At 41.1% G+C, this 5,129-nt stretch overlaps 1 pseudogene; it reads right to left on the minus strand.

Annotated features, from left to right (window-relative positions):
* Positions 1-2,391: 2,391 nt before the first annotated feature.
* On the minus strand, positions 2,392-4,812 carry LOC122137538 (annotated as a pseudogene).
* Positions 4,813-5,129: the final 317 nt, after the last annotated feature.

Consider the following 5,129-nt stretch of genomic DNA (forward strand, 5'->3'; position numbering starts at 1 on the left):
GGACAATACAAATTGAGTTCAGTTTAATAGTAGAGCAAGTTTCATCTAACCATCAGTACCAAATCAGAAATATTTCATCTTCATTTTACATCGTACCTTTTCTTTGTTTTATTTGTTTTAGAATGCTACAACTTTGTGCTGTAAGACTTTAGAGCTCGACCTGTAGCACAAGCAATAGTTTGTGTTGTTTGGTAAGTTTGTTTATATTTATATTTGATGTCATGTTTGCAACTAAACCAAACAAATTATTATTTAATTTTTTTATGATGGACAACTCTTTTTATGTCTTTCTGTAGTAGCCATGCCAGAAAAATTGCACCGTTGTTTACTCGTCAAATATAGACATCTATAAAAACCACTTCAGTTATTTGCCCAGGCAAACACGCTCTTTGCCTTTTAAACGTTATTGATTGCCTTCATAGAAATACTGGCTTTTTCTAAGGATAATGATCAATTAGTTGTCGAGTGATAAGAGACTGTATGACATGGAGACGGTGAAATATTGTAAGCTCGGTCTGGATTTGCTTATCAAAGGGATACAAAAGAACATGTCAAATATTTGGGGTTGTTTGCTTTATTGATGTTTGATGTGACCTTTGTCCTCTCATTAAAGCACACGTGAAGTAATAGATAAAATATTTATTTAAAAAAATACATGTATTCAGCAAAATTACATTGTACGGTACAGTACAGATTTCCAGGCAATCTCACCTATAAGAAAATATTCCTTTATTAAAAAATTATAGAAATTAGTGAGTTTTTGCTCCTTCAAAGAGCCTTAATGAATAGCTTTAATATCGTGACATAAGTTACAGTATCATTTTGTCAAAGAAAAAATAAACACAACACACGTAGATCGGATTTGCATGGCTTGAATTCGCACTAACTACGCAAAATAACATTTAAAGTGCAGTTGCAGATTCTCTACACTATGCATCACTAGGAAGTGCTTCAAACTAAACAAAAGGAGAACATAAGACACAATAAACATGGCAAAAATACACCTGTAATGTACAATGTAGGTTATTGTACAGGCTGTAGATTACTGTACTGCTTTTGCAAAGGCGCTATATAAATAAGACGTATTATTATTAATAATAATAATAATAATAATACAAATAAAAGATAATAATAATAATAATAGTAAAGATAGGAGGTTAATTTATATAGTTGCATTTGCTGGTGCTTAGCGTAAACAGTCAAAATAAGCTTTGAGAACTATATTGTGAGAGAAATGTGTTAGATACTTATGCACCACTTTCATTTGCTGTCAGACCTTTTCTGGGACGTGTGGCAATATCTAAATGTTTACTGTCAGGTTGGGTAACCGTGCTGAGTCAGGCCTAAGCGTGGCTTTTACAGTGGCTTTGATTTCCCTGAGTCTTTCAACATCTATAAAAACCCATAACAAATAAACTTTGCTTAGACAGAAAGCCTTGATTAGAGGATATTTCGCCTCTTCCTGATGAAGCCGATAAATAGGTGCACTGTTAAAGGGTTAGTTCACCCAAAAATGAAAATTAGCCCGTGCTTTACTCACCCGCAAGCCATTCTAGGTGTGTATGACTTTCTTCTTTCAGACAAATCCATTTGGAATAATATTATTATTAAAATTCTTCTTGCTCTTCCCAGATTTATAATTGCAGCGGGGCGGGTGTTTCCAAAAGACATCAAGTAAAGTGCATCCATCCTCTGTCCTACGCCATCCGCGGAAGTGAGAGAAAAGTGTTTATAACGTTTCAAATATGGATATTTTTCTTACAAAAACGCATCGATTTGCTACAGGAGGTATTTATTCTCCCCCGGAGCCATGTGAGGCACATTTTATTATGGATGCATGCACTTTATTGCACTTCTTTTGGACTGTTGAACAGAAACACCCGCCCACTGCAAGTATAAATCTTGGAAGAGCAATTTTTATAATACAACTCTGATTGGATTCGTCTGAAAGAATGAACGCTTTTGGAGCATAAAAGCAGTCGTAAGTATCACGGGGTATATTTGTAGCAAAAGCAAAGAATACATTGTATGGGTTAAAATGATCAATTTTCTTTTATGCCAAAAATCATTAGGATATTAAGTAAAGATCATGTTCCATGAAGATATTTTGTAAATTTCCTACCGTAAATATATCAAAACTTAATTTTTGATTAGTAATATGCATTGCTAAGGACTTAATTTTCTCAACATTTAGAATTTTTTGCACCCTCAGATTCCAGATTTTCAAATAGTTGTATCTCAGTCAAATATTGTCTGATCCTAACAAAACATACATCAATGGAAAGCTTGTTTCATCTCTTATGATTGGTTTTGTGGTCACATATACACCTAGGATGCCTTGAGGGTGAGTAAATCACAGGCTAATTTTCATTTTTGTGTGAACTAAACACTTTAAGTCATGTAATTGTTCTTTATGTTGCACCCGCAGGACTCGACGATCATGTCCGGGACGTCGGTCTTCACGATGGTGTGCTGCGAGTTGAAGTAGACCATGGAGAGCGGCCGTCTCTGGATGGGGACGCAGCAGGACGACACGGCTGTGTGGATGCCGTTGGCCTTCAGTTGACTGAAGACGGTGGCGTGGAAGGACGAGGCGATGCCGGGCGAGCCGGATATAAATGCTGGCGGACACTGTCCCATGCAGTATAGTTCATATGGTAGCCCTCCGGCGCTATGATCCAGTCCTGCCACTGTATGTCACGGAACTTAATGTAGAAGTCTTTTTTGCAGCACACGCTCACGTCGTCGCCGCATTGCAGAGAGCGTTTGCTCAGTGTGTGTTTTGTTGGCATCTTCACGCAGCTGCACCTGTGCCACTAGGAACGGCTGATTGGAGGATTCGCCCGATGCTTCGCGACTGCAGAGGTTTCGACCGCCGTCTTCGCAGTGCACCTCCAGACGGAGCCTCCGCTGACCGCCGTCCAGAAAGGCCTGCAGGGCGCCGGTGACGGGGAACGTGTGCCATCCGCCTCGTGACACATCCACACTCCTCTGGAGCAGCAGCGTGCGATTAGTGCCGCTCGACGCCGGCAGGGAGATTTCTGCGTTTACGCGGCTGCCGTGATGAGGCGCGTCGGTCGGTCTGACGCACGTAAAGCCACAGCGACGACTGCAGCACCTGCACGCTTTGACCTTTCTCCTGCAGGAACTGGAACGACAGACTGGTGTCGGAGCCGGAAGAAACCTCGGCATCTGGAGAGGAATCAGACAGAGGTGCTTAGAAGAAGTGCTTGTTTTGCGAGTGGAAGTAAGATGTTTTTTTTTTTTTTTGTGAATGTGCCAGACACTGTAAAAAATGGTTGCTTTAAACTTTTAAGTTTTTCTCCACTTTTTGATTCTTTTACAGTGTAGTTAAATAACTATGCTATAAAAATATACTTAAAAGCTTATAGAAAAGATTTTATAAGAAAATTCTATTACAGGTTTCGTTTAAATTTCTTTGTAAGTCATTTTTATATTTAAAAGTATAATTTTTGAGTGATTTTTTTTAAAATAACAAACTGCAATCTGTTTACGATTAATGAAAATTAATATATAAGTAAAGTTATGATGACAAAAAAAATAAAAACAGTTTGCATTGTCAAGCAGCATAACCAAGTCCAGCACATTCCTATTACTAATGGCCACGCCCACTCTTAAGTCTAAAAGCAAGTGGATTGGAACAACATTCTAATCTTTAGTTCACATGCAGTTTTCCGTGTGTAGATATGTATGTACAATGTTTAATGCATAGTTTGCACGTGCTCTAGGTGTGCATGTACCAAACGTTTAAAAATGCTTTTATGAACGATTGTACGCACCTTTTACTTTTGTAAATATGTATATAACATTGTTTAGCCTAGGTTATCGTTTGTTCCGACTTTTAAAAAACAGTTAATCATTGAAGAAACCGGATTTGAACAGTGTATATCATTCTCAAAACCATTAATTTCAGTATTTTCATAGTTAAAGAAACTGGATATGCTTTCTGCCTCGTAAAACCAATATTTACATAAAGGGGGTGTGCGCACGTACGAGTTTACAATGAATGTTTTAACAATGCTTATAAACTAAGTCAGACGCACTCACCAACATTTCTGTATAAATTCAATTCAGTTTGAGAATTTGTGGCACACTTAGCAATTCACACCGAACGTTTTTTAAGAATGCATCAGGTCAGGTGCACTCACCGTCATCTGCGAAGCTCACTATCTCGTACGCCTGGTTGCTCGCGCGCGAGTCTGGCACGTTATTGTCCAGCTCCAGCGTTCCGTCCTGTCTGACGCGGCCCGCGTGGAGCTTGCGCAGCGCCGTCATGAGCGCGGCGCGCGGCACCGTCTGGGTGATGTTCGGCCTCTCCCGCAGGTGAAGCTTGTTCAGGATCTGCTGTTTGGCCATCTCGATAAGGTAACGCTCCTCCGTGCTCTTCTCCATCGCCAGGCATGCCGCACGTCGGGCAGCCGGTGGCGGCCGCGCTCGTTCCCCCTCACCGTGAGCGCGCTCAGCACCACCAGCGTGGACAGCACCGTGGACGCAAGCCCGCACAGGTGCGCCCACGAGAACGACACCAAGAACATGTTGACTTTGCTCGTTTGAGTCTGACAGAGTTCGGAGAGACGCGCACTAGCGAGTGGACGGAGAGGAGTGAGCCGCACCTGAGCACTCAGAAGTGGGGTAATCCATCAAAAGTTGTGACACGGTTAAGGGACGCACCAATGACGCGCAGGTGAGCGACACGCTGCTGGGATGCACATCATGCACACTCCTCACTGAAGCATATATATAGCTCTGCTGGGGTTAATCATTAGCGCGAACAAATAAACATACGACACTTACAGTGCCACGTCAGGACGCGGCTGCCCAAAGCGAAGTCCAAACGCTCACCTCTGTCCCAGTGACCCCAACATTGAAACCCTAAAGCATCCAAACCAAACAGATCACAAGAAAACACGAGATCAGTAAATATGACGCAAGCCTGGCTGTTTCAGTATGGTGCAGATGCGCAGCGCATCTGTTCATGCATCGACTAGTGTGTGCAAGAACTCTTCCATCTTAAATATCCCAAAACTATGACCATAAAAGGGAAGCTCACCAAAAATGATCATTTTGCATAATTTACTGTCGTTCCAAATCTGTTTTTAAATTTTAAA

The sequence above is a fragment of the Cyprinus carpio genome, chromosome B6, assembly GCF_018340385.1.
Source record: "Cyprinus carpio isolate SPL01 chromosome B6, ASM1834038v1, whole genome shotgun sequence".
In the NCBI taxonomy this organism is placed as follows: domain Eukaryota; kingdom Metazoa; phylum Chordata; class Actinopteri; order Cypriniformes; family Cyprinidae; genus Cyprinus; species Cyprinus carpio.